Source organism: Malurus melanocephalus, unplaced genomic scaffold (assembly GCF_030028575.1).
Source record: "Malurus melanocephalus ecotype Western Australia unplaced genomic scaffold, MMel_1.1 scaffold_60, whole genome shotgun sequence".
In the NCBI taxonomy this organism is placed as follows: domain Eukaryota; kingdom Metazoa; phylum Chordata; class Aves; order Passeriformes; family Maluridae; genus Malurus; species Malurus melanocephalus.
The window spans coordinates 805,248-820,511 of record NW_026623292.1 but is presented as its reverse complement, the minus strand read 5'-3'; the positions used below and the strand labels follow the sequence as shown (position 1 = coordinate 820,511).

The window sequence follows — 15,264 nt, the reverse complement described above, 5'->3', positions numbered from 1 at the left end:
TGCTTTCTTGTAGGAGACTACCAAGTAAAATGAAAAGCTTTTAGAGGAACTAATTTAGAAGAAAAAGATCCATTATGGAGCCAAAGATTCTTAAAACGAACATGCAGCTGGGAGATAATCACTAGATCCTCATGTTGTACTTATGGGCAAGATTTAAGTGTTTGACCTGAACCCAAACCTGAGCCAAGTCTTCCACATCTGATATGGAAATGTGGGGTTTTTTTTTCTTTACTAACATTCTCCAATAAGCAGTGGCACAAGCTCCTTTAGAAACAAAGACTTGGGGTCGGTAACTGGGCGTTCAGTGGCAGTTTATGGAAGAAAAGAAAGAAACACAGGAACACCTTTTATGTAACAGCTTGGTAACAGTTTGGACTGTGTAGGAGCTGATCACAGTAGTTATGGACACACTGCCAAGCCTCTGCAATCCTTCTGGAGAATAGATCAAGATTAGCCCTGGGGAGAAAGCCTTAGGAATATTTGTGGATAAAAAGCTCAATACCCAGCAGTGTGCACGTGCAGCCCAGAAAGCTGAACATGTCCTAGGCTGCATCAAAAAAAAGGCATGGCAAGCAGGCCATGGGAGGTGATTCTGCCACTTGACTCTGCTAAGACCCCATTTGGAGTACTGTGTCCAGCTCTGGCGTCCCCAGCACAAGAATAACGTGGATCTGTCAGAATGAGTCCAGAGGAGGGCCACTGAGTAGACTAGAGAACTGGAATACCTCTCCCATGAAGACAGGATGAGAAAGTTGGGGCTGTTCAGCCTGGAAAAGAGAAGACTGAGGAGACCTTATAGTGCCTTAGGAGTATCAAAAGGTACCTACAAGAAAGCAGGAAAGGGACTTTTCACAGGGACATGTAGCGACAGAACAAAGGAGAATGGCTTTAAACTGAAGGAGAGTAGGTTTGGATTGGATATTGGATACTAGGAAGAAATTCTTTACTGTGAGGGTGGTGAGACACTGGAACAGGCTGCCCAGAGAAGTTGTGGATACCCTGTCCCTGGAAGTGTCAGTGTCATATGGAATGGGGCTTTGGGTAACTTGCTCTAGTGGAAAGTGGGGCAGGGGGCTTGAAACCAGATGACCTTTAAAGTCCCCCCACAAATCATTTTGTGATTCTATGAAGAGATCCAATCCCTTTTATCTTACCTGATGCAGAGGGCCTGCTCTAAAGCTGTGAGCTTGTCACAGCATGTCAAGACTCCCAAAAGCTACCTACCTGTCTGCTTAAAAGAAGCAGTTCACCATCAGAGTCTSCCATGGAAATACATTCTCTTTTGACCAAAGACTTTCTTCAGCACACTAGAAATTTACAAAACATCACCAGGCATAGTGGTCCTTAAATTAAGACAAAGCTTTTTGAAAACATAGATTTTTTTTTTTTTTTTTTCCACTAACCAGGATAACAGTAATGGTCAAGGAAGGGTGTCTTTGAATCTCTGTAATAAAATTTAATCTGCATTTAGCTGCAACAGAATTCTTTCTGAAGAACCCAAATGAATTGTCAGCAGTTTTGGAGAACAACATGAACCATTTGCTGTCTTTTTATTCTACAACATCTGATCATGCTCTCCTTGTACTTTTTTCTTTTGCTCGTACTTCAGACCAATTTTATTCTCTGGTTTTATATTTAAACATTTAATTTTATGTATAGAACCCAGAAAATTCACCACCAATATATGATAATAAAACCTCTGCCCATGTCTCTTGCCCTATGCCAGAGAGAGATTTCTCCTTCTAAATGAATTCASCATAATTAGGAAGGAGAAGTTTCACATAAAATCCCATTTCGAATGCTCTGTCCATGTGCCAGACACTTTTACAATGTAACATACCAAATCTGAAATGGAGGTTCCTATCTCTCTTCCACTCTCCCTGAGCACCTAGTGACCACTAGTTTCTACTCCAATGTTCACAGCATCTGGAGACACACATTTCCCACCTTTCTATCCACTTCCCATATGTTTAACACGCGTGTTTGATTAGTCCTCACAACTTCCTTTATGCTTAGATTATTGATGTTCTTAATGTCGATGGGTTTCAACATTACATACTTAGAACCTTTAATTTCAGATCATATCATCTCCGTCTGCCTACCCAGAGCATGAAAAACAACCAGAACAAAAAGACATCATACTGCAGAGGCAGGAAACTAGGAAAGGATGTAAAGGCCATTTCAAGGTTTACATGTTGCATGATGTTTCAACTCTATTCAATATAGCTCAGTACCAGGAAATACGATTACATATATCATTAACTGTATTAAAACAAATTGTATTTGAGTTGCTGAAAAGGTAATGCACTGCTAGTGGAACATAAGTGGACTGCCTGACTCATTCAGGCTGAAGGTTAATCCTAGAGGTTTCAGAAACCAAATGCAATAAAAGCAAAAATCCCCATACCACCGCTAAAGAACATTTCACTAATTATATGCACTTCTATATAGCTCCCAAACTTGACGCAAATGCTTTATGAAGAAAAACAGGGTGACAGTCTAGGCCGTGAATTTTATGTGTATGCCAGGTACTCAGCTAGCTCTGGAATCAGCATCAGGTGAGCTGTTCCCAGCCCGCTGGGAGAGCCCAGTATCTACGTGGTTGTTGCTCTGCAAGTTTATGTAACAGTCTTTCCCACATCTGCACTGGTGGCACAAACRTACCAAATATCTTGAACATGCCATGGCATTTTATAGGCTGGCTTGTACAAAACAAACTATATTCCCTATTTTTTCATTTTGTTGACATTACATGCCATGCTCCAGCTTTGTCCTGACTTGAGACAATACCTGAATGATAATTCCTCTTCACTGCTTTTTCTTCTCCCCCTCTTCTGTTGAGGTGCATTGCTTTCCCACCAAATGAAGGCTGGGAAGAAGCTGTATTGTATTTAAGGAGATCTCTAAATTAGAAGTCTGACAGATGAGGACTGCTGGAGTATGCATGTATCCCAAGATCAGGATTTTGAAGTATACCACAGATGGCATAAATACTGAAGGTATCCAAAGCTTAGCYTAATCTACTCCAACATCCTAAGAGCAGCAACTAGGAGCCTAAAGAGAAAAGTGTTTGGATTTCCAATTAACACCTTTGTCCTTAAMCTTTTCTAACCTTATGCCCCTAAACACAAAGAAATGTATTCCTCTTATCTTCTATTAGGAAATAAACTTTGGCTGTTCTTTGGAATTTTATTAACCTCTTTAGATACTATAAAACGTGGTGATAACTTCAATAAATAATTTTGCAAAGTATGTTTCCTTTTATTGCTTTTAAAATAATTTTAAAATAATTTAATTACTATTTTACTTCTTTACTAATATTATTTGAAAAAGTAGCTGAAACTTTATACACAGATGGTCAGCTCCTGTTGATATACTTGCAGTTCTCCAATTATATCTTCATTGGAAGTATTCATCTGCAAAATGAACTGTCCTAAACAACTACGTCGCAAAATAATTCACCTGTGCATCAAAACATTTCTCTAAAATGTCTGCCTATTCATATTTTTCAAGGTATTGTCAAACCTATTCMAGATGGTTTTATGCCTTTATGGTGACAAATCATTTACCTTTAGTTTTGATCCTAGGTCCTCTTTTTTTTGTGCTATTTCTTCACATCTCATTAAAAAGTAATCCTATTTTTATTAAAATTAATCTTCTCGAGATGCAATACCAGTTTTTCTGTGTCGCCTATCTTCCACAGACTCTCTGATAAGGTGTCTGGCACACTGGTGACTCCAGAAGGACAAGGGCAGGCCAGTGATAATCATGTCTCCCCACACTGGGAACCTGTATCTCTGACTGCTTGTCAGATACAAATTAACAAACTTTACAGCACTCATAAAGGCTTTTGCTTCACTTAGCCTGCATAAGGTGTGTTATTTTCCATTTGTTTGTTCTGGCTTGATGCCAAAGGCCATTCCAGCTTTTATAAAAGCAAAACTTCTAACTGATGTTACATTTTGTTTTTAGAAATTATTCACAGTACTCAAATCCTTTTGTTGCAATACAGTAAAAGCAAATATATTGATGCTAACAAAAATAAGAACATAAATTACTAGCACTCAAAATAACAACAATGGTGAAGTGTTTAAATTTACTGCAACAYACAGAAGMCTTTTTTTTTTTTTWWAATGGTCTTCTGGAGTGACATTCTTATTGTATTTCAATAAGGACTAACATTAATCTGTTCAAAGACCAGACAAAAGTATTTCTGAAGCTGTATGTCAGACTACTGTCAGAGAGTAAAACCAAAAAATGGTTCTCAGCTAATAATTCGACAGATAAACTATGAAGCAAAATAGCTTTAGCTGTGTTAAGCATAAATGTACAGAGATTCAATTTCCCACTCATCTCTGAGGCACCTTATCTCTAAAACTGCATATGTGGTCAATTGAATAATTATGTTACTTGAAAACTGAAACATAAATGGTGAAATGAAAAAAAAAACAATGTAATGATTTGCTCTGCAGCCAACAGATGTAATAAACAAAATTTCCTACAGACTGAAGTCCTACTTCTCTCATGCTCCTTCAACAAAATAATTTCAGCTTCTCTCTCAGCACATGTACTTCCTGACATTTCTTCTGGCCAGGAGACACCACCTGCTGTGCTTAGCTTGTAGGTATGTATATAYTGACTGCTGCCAAGGAAAATATATAACAGATTTCCACTCAGGGAAAGGGCACTGATTTGGGTTTTTTCCTCTTTACTGAGCCATGGACATCGTGAAACTTGTAAGAACCTAATTATCTTCAAGGCTCACAGAAAACCTCCCTCCTATTAATGGGCACTAGATCAGCAGCTCAAAACCTGATGTAGACGACTGACAGGCAGAAAGGGGTTGCACAACCCTCATTTCCTTAGGAAACAGTGAAATGTTACACCAAATTAAAGTTCCATTACATTAGCAGCACTGGCAGCACAAGCTCTATGAAAATTTCAGCAACTTATTAARTGTATTGAGTTATGTAACTTAAAACTGTCACAATATAGTTAAATAGACATAATAAGTATATCCTAAAATGTTTGTTTCAAATTTTATATGTACTCTGCACACCATAATTTATAAATATGATGTGTCCGTGTGTGAAATAAGTGCCAAAAATAYTTGAATTATATATTTTTCCCCCCAGCTGTGGGATCTTATCAAAATAGAAACCAATCAAAATGGGTAATGAGATCCTCTGATCCTTGCACACATCCAAGGCTGAGCAGCTGGAATACAAAGTGACAGTGGCTGGTACCACAGGTGTGTCTGAACACAGCCCCAGGGCATGTGCCTAAACCAGGCAGAGCAAGGAGCAGGAGCAGTTCACAAGCCAGCTCCAAGAACTGTTCTGCTAGCTACTCACTCATGACTCTTCACAGCTTCTATTTATTTCTTAAATTTTATCATGAATATAAACAAGCTTTAGTTTTACTCTGTATTGAAAGCAAAGGTCATATAGGATTCATGTCTTGTCCACCCTAGTGCTGTCTCTTCCATGCCTTTCCCAAGGATGGATTGGCTTTGACCTGAATCTCAAGACCCAGAGATGCTTAAATATTTCCTTCCTACAACCTACATGACTGTTCATTCCCATCTTAGTTACACCCCTGGGAAACAACTAGTCCAGGGTCTGGTTCAAGCACTTTGGACAGATAGCTCTCCTTGTTTGCCTCAGGTGGTTTCCATTTGGCGAAAGCCTCTGAAAAGCCCTGTGACACCTCCTGATTTCTGCATTCCTCATGAGGAATTTCCAGGTTCCCCTTCCAAGTCCTGCTCTGTGAGGCTGAGCAGTGTTGCTGGCAACCAGCTGCTTGTTTTACCTGTGAAAGCATCCACAGTCTGATTGCTCCTGTCACAATTTCCCAGATGCAGTTCAGCTATTACATGTAAATGCCTCTTACRAAATGACTATACAAAGCTAAATGAAAGTCTCCTGTCAAAACAGAGATTGTGATAAAGATGCTGCTCACAGAACCAACACTGAATTCACACTGACACATTCCCAGCCTGCACAAACATCACTCACTTTGAAAAGTATGGTTTTCCATTTTCARTAATATGAGGGGAAGAGAGATCAGAAATACACAGGTTGCAACCCACACCTTAAATACGATCTTCAAGTCAATTTCTCTAAGAATTGGTTATTAGAAGGCAAGTAACTGACAGCAAGTTAATGCAGCTCAGGAATGTACTCTAATAATTCACACATGGTCTACTGAAGCACCTAATTTAAGATTAAATCCTTTGTTAACTCCAATGCATGCTGTCGCTATAGTATAGAGTATTTTAATTTACAAGGATATTTTCATCCTAAAACTCTGTTGTGAAATAGAAGAAGGAGCATTTTCAAGATGCAATCAAGTCTGTGGCCATAAAGCCACAATTGTGCTGGCACCTGCCAAAACAGACTCATTGCTTTCCCATCAGCTCTTTTCCCATACAGCTCTTCTCACCAGAATAGCAATGAATAGAGAGCAGATTATCTCTCTCCCGTCCACACATGATGTGCACCCAAATGCTGAACTCTTCACGCCATTATTTCAACTAATAAGAGATATTTCTGTGTTACATCAGCAGCAGCACAGTGAGTCATAATCTAATTTGCAGAAGCAATTGCTCAAATCTTGATATTGTTCTGGCGTTTTTAATGCTCTGAATTTCAAGGGAGATGCTAATAAGTTTTGGAGAAAYTTTCAAAGGTTAAAATAGTAGCCGTGGTACATTCTGTATTAGCCAAATACTTTAAAGGAGATTATTGGGATTCTCTGATACTTATTCTGTGAGAGCAATCCAAAACTACTGCATCCACTACAATGACTAAAATGAGTATCACACAGAAGAGAACAATTCCATTAAAATCTATCTTGTTCATGTATATGCATTAATATATGTGTGTACAGACATGTAGATGTATCCAGATGACATTAAAAAGAGATAAGGAACTGCTAGCAATACTGCTGTTTAAATTACCATGATGCAGGATTAGCAGAGCACTTGTAACTCAGCAATTTGTTATACCTCATGTGCAAAATCAGGTATGCACTATTGAGTCATTTATAATTCATGTTTGGATCAGATTATTGTCCAGCTCTCAGTTACAAAGTACTATGCTTCTACTATTTTTTTTTAATATTAGAATGGTATTATTTTGAAGAATAAGCATGAAATCTTACCTTTTACATGGAGAGCTATATCCCAAAAAGCTCTCAAGCAAACTCAGCAAGGACCCGGAAACCAGCTGAAGGTGCACTTCAGCAGCAACTGCACTAGTGTGCAGTTTCAGTCATCCTTGCAGAGAATTATATACTAACACATAAATATTCTTAAAATGAGTTTGTAATATATGCCCTTGTATTTGGTGTAATTAGGACAGGATATGATATTASTGGACTCATTGCTAGTATTCTGCATTTAGTCCTTGAATCAACGMCTCAAAAGAATGTTTAAGAGTAAAGAGAAGTTTCTCTTTAGTCACAGTTGTCAAACTTGCCTCAGGCMGGACCCAAAGAACTTTAGCCCATCTGGTTATTCAAAAGAAAGCTAAAATTAAATATACTCCAGAAATACCAGCAGACAATAACAGATTTCATATTATCCACAATGGTTTTGGGTGGGATTCATACAGCCTATTGTTAAAAAAAGTCTGCAGTTAATCTGTGATCTCTTCATTTTGAGGCTCTTTATAGTGAATAAACATTTCAAATTAATGTCTGCATCGAGGAAAAGTTCTGTGGTCTGCAACTACCTAGTAATTGCTTTTGGGTCTTAAAATCTACAAGCAAGAACTGCTTTGAGTAATTATTGGAAGGYCCAGTAAGCACTATTTTTCAGAGTCTCTTTAGTCTCTTTATCATCAAAAACACACACTTCTTGACACAAAGTGAAAAGTCACATACAAAATATGTCAGAGTCCTGCAAGGCCATTTGGTATCCTTTGGATCCTATTTGATCCTTTTGAATCACTTTTTATTTACTTGGGAAAACTGGCAACACAGAAGTGTATTAATGTCTTGCTTTGATTAAAATGGATWAAAACACACCCATGATCTAAGTGCCTGACACAGACCCTTCCTTCCTCAAGAAAAGGAGGTGATATTTGACCCCAACATTAATACCAGCACATGGGTAAAAAAACATCTGGATAACCCTCCTCTCACTGCCTAGGGAGTACACACCGTTCACACATGAAGAGAAACRTTCTGAGCATCTGCAAGTATAATGTTCCTAAGCTACCATCATCTTGTTTATGCAAACAGTGCYTCTTCTGAGCAAAATAGAGTTTAATTTTCTTTTGCAAATAAAGGGGTTGTGTGTTATTTTTCGAACTTGTAGATACCAAACCTTTTACTCCAAGGTTACTGTGTTTCCTCCAAGGTTACTGGCTTTTGTGACCCATTCTAGCAAAAAGACTTCTCTGGACTCCCCCCAATTCAGAAATTTCTATGCCTGACGCTCAGTATTTGCTGCTGATCTGATAATGCTACTCACTGCTTTGCAATAGCTACGTATGTATGGAATATCGTCATACCAAAGCCAAAGGATTTTGTAAGTGGCAATAGCATTGGGAGGTACCTTGCAGTAAAACGCAGTCACATTCTAACCCCAAATGGGGTGCAAAAGTACTGTGGCACATTAAGAAACTACAGCAGTAACTACATTGAAATATGCATGTAGCTGCAAACACAAACTTAAAAAAAATTAAATGTTGAAAGCACATAGTCCTACCTATTTCACAAGAAAATGAGTTGAAGTCAGAAATACAATCAAATCAGGCAATGTTAATTGGACATACCTCCTCTTTCCACAGTCCTGTGTCAAACACCTGAGTAAATGATAACCTAAACAAAATTTTCTCAGCATAAAAATGGTAAGGTAAATCACCTGGGGTGTTGCAATGTATCAGTGTATCAATCAATAACTCCCTTTCTGCAAATCTGCAGCAGTTTTATAAGATACTGCTGTGCATAGAGCTATTGAAAAAAAAATCTGTTGGTTTTCTTTTAAACACAAAAATATAAAAAGCACAATTAACTACATAGTTGGGAAAACTGGTGCATATTCAAAATGGCTCACAGGTGAAGAACTTTTATCAAGAAGACAACGCTATGCATTGACATTTCTGTCAGTTACRCCAGCTGCTCCACAAGAGGAGCATTCCACTCCAACAATACAAGGATAAGAATGTGGTGCAGCAGCAGCTAAGGCCGTTGAGTAATTCATCTCTCTTGAGAGGAGTAAGACATGATTCACTCTCTGTACTGGCTGGCACAAACCCTTGAACAACAATCTACTATGCGGAACACAGATTGGCCTTTATACTTTGCTTAGGCCTTCACCAAGAGCATTTAAAAAATACTTCAGTAATTTCTAAATAATGCCTCCAATAAAAAAGGCAGCTGTRTAGTTATAGATATTAATGTATGACAAGCAGAATCTATCTCATGAAGGTCTTTCCAGGGAAATGATGATTGGAGCTGTTTCTGCTCATTTGAAAATGTTCAAAAGGAATTCTGCAAGATTGTTGACAAGTCTGAAGTAACAGTTATATCCAGACCGATCTAATTTTTCATGCTTAGAGGCATTACAATGAGGAAGAGATTATGCTGTCTCATAGAAATACAGCTACATAAAAAAAAAACACTAGGTTTAAATATTTGGGTATTTAATTAGCTAACAGCATATCTCAAAGAGCTTTCTAGAAGGAATGCCACAACTTATGCAGGTCTTATCACAGAATCACGTCTGTGACACAGAGAGAAACACATGAGAGACACCCTGTGCCATTTTTCTGCAACCTTGGCCTCACTGCTGAGTCCTACTAGAAAGCACGCCTCCATGGCAGCTCAGCACGGCTCAGCATCTCTCCCAGTCCTGAACAAAACATGAATGACTGCCAGGTCCTAYAAACACTGGCTTACCCCATAAGGGCAGAGTAATGGGAGGCTGCAATGTTGCATTCCAACTCTGCTGCCCTACCCCCAGCCTCTCTGTCATTTTACATGACAGGCACTCTCGAAAATGGTGATCAGAGCCATAGGCTTGGTATGTGACCTGCTCCCTCTCAGCATCCCAGGAGCTCAGGAGAGAGCTGTGCAGGAGACAGATGCCTTACTCCCAGCTGCTTCCTTCCCTGGGGGAAAGTACTGGATTACATTACACCTGACYGGCAGCTCAGTGCAGCTGCACAGACCCACAGCACTGCCTGATGAGCTTGCAGGCAGGTGCCCTCTTCCAGCAGAAGATTAAGAAATGCTATCTGCCGCTGTTGGAAAATGCACACTCCTGCACTTCCACCTCCTACACCTCAGTAAGGACCTTTGCCCTTCATTCTGCCTTTTTTTCCCAACCCAAGAATTAAAGTAATATTCACCTTTACTGATGACAGAAATAATTAGAAACAGCAGGAGATTGTGGCCGTTTTGAATGAAAACAAAAAGCTTCAGGTCTATCCAGCTGCTCCTGGGATCACAAGCTCATTCACACAGAACAATAAGCAGTTCTTTAATAAGAGAGCAACAGCATGTGCCATCCTAGTTATGGGTTTATTGGTAAGGAAAGTATAATGTGTATTTGGAAAACTGAGTGTGAGGAACAATGCATCAAGGGTGAATAACCTCTTTGTCAAACAAAAAAGATGTGTGCAAACAATTTCATGGATTTCATCTCAGATACAGAACAGGTTTCAGGAATGGAAGATCTGTCTCATAAATATTTTGTCCCATCAAAAAAAAGATGCCYTTTTAAGCACAGAGAGCACAACCCCTATGAACAGCATGCATTGCTGCAAGTTTGAGAAACACACCACAAGGCCAGCTATTGGCTCCATCAGATCTGACTGATGAGAAGCTTCATTTAGATACGAATCACAGTAAGAGCCTAAGCACAGCTGTGTAGGGACTGGAATCAGTTTACTGTGGTATAATGCCATATTCATAATCCAAATGGAAAGACACTACCAAACTTCCAGAACTCTGATCAGGCAACTGGAATCACAAAAAAAAAAATATTAATAAGCTGCACTTATGTCTTTGCTAATGTAAAGACCAGTTTTACAGAATGTAAATAAAAAGAGGTGAACGGAAGAGTTAGCTCTCTCCAGAATTTATGTGGTAAATCAAGGTCCAAAGGCTGAAATCATGCCTAAAATGTATTTCATTTCACTAGCATTGAATAATACAGTCATGTCATACTATACAATACATATAGATTAACAATACAGTATATAATGAATAGTCATATATACAAAAAGTCGTGTCATTGTAATTTGGAAATGGACAAAAGATCCAGACAAATATGTGACTTTATAAGAATGAATTAAACAGTAAAACTGCAGATTTTTGCCATATTTTTCAGAGAGGTCAGCTAAGGATGACTAAAAAATCAAGTCTGATCTACATTAATTTGTTTGTTAAACTACAATTAACTGAACCAGTATGTGAAACAGAAATGCAAGGAGCTATTTCACAAAAAAAAAAAAAAAAAAAAAAAAACCCAAGCCCCAACGAATGAGAAGAATTACTGTCATTTGCTTATATTACACAGATCCCTTGGGTCCAGTCCTACAGAAACATTCAACAAAACAGTTTGTCAATACAGACACTAAAGACACCTGCCAAAGACACCAAGGTCTCAGAAAGATTCAGGCTAGGGAAGGTACCTACAAGACTCATATAGCATTACTCTGAGCTAGTGTTTCCTTGTCCAATAGCAGAAAATTAATGAAGTTAGAGAAGGTAAAAGATGCAGAAGTTAAACAATCCAGTACTAAATAACTTCAAGGAATCACATTCTGTCATTAAAAGCTGTAACTTCCTCTGGTCCTGTTCTACAACTGTTTAGTGGATTCCACTTCAGGCTTTTAAAACTGTATATTAAAACATCTCTTGTTCATGTTCTTACTTGACTGATAGAATGATACATTAACTTAATGCAATCTTTAACTACCCTTCAGAGGAAGAAGTCATGCCTGCCTACCCTTAAAAAAATCTAAGTGTATTCCTATAGGCAACCCTGCTAGAAATTACTCAGCCCCACTGAGCTGCCACTGTTATTTCAACTGTCCATCCCAGCAGACTCCTTTCCTCAGAGGCATGTGATATTGCTTATTTCAGAGTAACATGAATAGCTCAACAAAAAGTTAGTCCATCTTAGTATGGTAAATAGTTCCCATTGAGCTATGGGCTTCCTCTTGCCCAGCAGTGTGTGCACACAGAGTCAAGCAAAGAAGGGCTTTATTATTTCTAAACTGATCACTGGTTACCACCTTCTATGTTTCAAACATATAATCATTGCAGAACCCAATAGACTGTTCTGAAGAGACAACAAAAATACAGAGTATACATATAAAATGCTTATATGATAGGCCTTCCATGGCAGACCCAGTCTCAGGAGTACTGACTACTCCAACCTTCAAATAGGAACTGGTGTATACATATATATATATATATATATATATATATATATATATATATATATCTCAAATGTCAATTCAAACCAAAGAAGTATTAAATTTTTTTTAAAAAAATGCCTAGACCTAATGCTAAAATGTTGTAACTCAACATACCATTAAAAAACTAATCATATTGTTGAGTCAAAAGCACAAAACTGCTCCTGTGCATTCATACATTTCTGAATTAACAGTGTTTTAAATGCTTTTTCCGTTGCAATGGGACTAGTTTGCTCCCAAGAAGCTATAATCTTTTACTTTGCTACTTAAACATGGTAATAAAAATTGTATGTAAGAGTTGAAAAAAAAAAAGTCACCAACCTCTAATAAGGTAGACTCTGTTTCCTTGCAGATCCAGAGGCAGTATCTAGAATTGAATAAACACAGCGTTCAGTTGTTGTCTCAATCCTCAGTTTTTCAGTTACCAATTTTGTTGGCATTTGTTATGAATATTTTCATAAGTCTTATATAATCAGCTTTTCCCAGATGTTTCCAGTACTTATAAACATGTGGTTTTCATTAGTCACTTTCTTGTATAAAGTTCATTCCTATTATTAACAGGATTTTTGTGTTAATAGCCAACTGGTTAACGATTTAAGTATGTGAGATCAAGAATTTTTTTTGATATATAAAGTCAAATTGCTTATTATAAGAGGATAAAAAATCCAAGCGCTCAGGCTCCAAAGCTATATTACTCTGTAGGTAGCTTAGTCAAGGTGTGCTTGTTACTTTGTTTCTCTTGTTCTCTGACATACTGTAGTGCTTTTCTCTGTGCTGAAAGAAGATGACTGTACTTTCAGGCTTATCCCTTCTCCCTCTTTAGAAGTAAATTAGTGTACATGTAAAGACACTCAGGCTTTATCCTGCTGCTTCTGCTGACCTTGGCAAAATATCCGAATAATTCCCATTGATAAAATTTCTGTTATTTCCACCATCTTGTAAACTACTCCTGAGAACCTGTGGACAAAGTAATTTTCATAATTTTAACAGCTCTTACAGAGACACAGACACAAGACGACTCACTTTCCCTTGCCTGAGTTTTATTTTCCATTCACTTCCTTGCTGAGTATGTTTGCATGGTCAAAGTCTTGCTAATTCTTAAAACCGGTTTTCAAGATAGATATTTATCTCAAGTAGGAAGTTCTCGGAATAACAAGTTATTGAATGCACCCTCAGAATAATGCAATATATTCTGTCACTCTTTCAGCTCTAAATAGCAAGTTTTACATGCTTGCTTCATAAGTGATTAGCTGGGCTGGAAAATAAACTAGAACACAGAAAAAATCCAACATCAGGATTCTGAATGGTTTTCTGAAATGGCAAGCATTTTAAGAATGTCAATTTCTTACCAGAGTTCTCTAGGCTATGTATTTTTCCAAGGTAATGGCTTGAAAACTATTTACTACCATATTCAGTGAAACTCCTTAACACTACTACACAACAGTCATTCTATGACTTTATACATTGTTTTCCATCCTCCCTTTATTTACACCAAATTCTGCACTTGTTGTTAATAGAGTTACATTCATTTATTTCAGCTGAAGCTTATGGCTGCTGTTCAATGTAAGAAGTAAAAAAAGGATAAAGAAATCACCAGACACTAATTTAATCCTCATGGCACAGCAGCTCCCCACTTGCCACGGGCACAGTGGAGGGAAGGAGATGCTCCAGCAAGATTCCCTCATGGGAAGCCATCTTGCACAGATAACTCTGGGAACCATCAAAGCATACTCCTCTTTCATATTTAAGCAACAGCACTAGAAGTCTCAGTATTTCTACCTATTGGTACCTAAATTGAGCCACTGAATTAGCTGGGAAAGTGATGGTATGCATTTTACAAGAACAGCAAATATTGYATCAGGTGTCAAGAAAATATGAATTGATAACTTTAGCTCATAACATAATGAAGACGGGCAGAATATTTTTTTTCAGTTTTAACCCACTTTTCCCATTCACAGTAGGCTGTCAAAGAAAATGGAGTGATTTGTGTGAATCTCCATACATGAAAATTTATGGAAAAATACACAGAATTTTAGAACATCTTCACTTCTTCAGCCTCTGTCACACCGTGAAGCAAGAGAGAGAACTGCGATGGATAAAGCATAWGCAATCATAAGGAGACTTTGGAAACACCACTTTCAGACTTTGCTAATCAGAAGAACCCATCAGTTCAGCACCAGGCACTGGCTGTGCACAGCAATGGTAAGAAAAGGCCATTATAAATTAACCTCCATTCAGAGAAAAGCTCTTTTGTCATTCTTGTCATATATATGAATCCATTGTGGAGGACACTATAGGAGGACTATGCCATGTAAAACATCATCCATGGACCAGAAGCAGCAAAAGTAAGAACTTTACCAAGTCAAAAGATGACTACTTTCTTTATATCAGAAAGATATTTATATGACTATGATCTACTTTGGAATGGCTTCTGGATGGAAATACAGTACGCAGAGTCCTGCATAAATAAAAAGCATGCATTGTTTTTTGTGCATGCCAAGAAGCGTAGATATTTCAAGTTTCAAAGATACACAAAGCTGTTGCCTATCTAGAAGAGATSTTAAGGTTCAACCGAAAAATCAATAGGCTAGTTTGTCATACTGTAAAAATGAACTTGGTACCAAGATTTTAATTGTATTCAAACTTCAGTTCTGCCTCGGAACAGTAAGGACATCTGACATTTTTCTAGTAACTTTGGTCAAAGCTGTTAGCAATAATTTGCCACCCTTCCATAAAGAATTCCTCTGCATTTCTGCTTAATCCTTATTTCTTTCCTTCTTATGCCTTTCGTATAAGTCTTTCACAGACAAAAAAAAAAACCAAAAAA

General features: G+C 37.9%; 1 protein-coding gene across 1 annotated transcript in view; it reads right to left on the bottom strand.

Moving 5' to 3' along the window:
- CNTN1 (contactin 1) overlaps nucleotides 1-15,264 on the bottom strand; it is a 209,772-nt gene that overhangs the window by 133,525 nt on the left and 60,983 nt on the right. The window contains exon 2 of the mRNA XM_057366132.1: nucleotides 12,759-12,804. The gene's annotated coding sequence lies outside the window, so the exon portion shown is untranslated. The remainder of the gene's footprint in view (nucleotides 1-12,758; nucleotides 12,805-15,264) is intronic.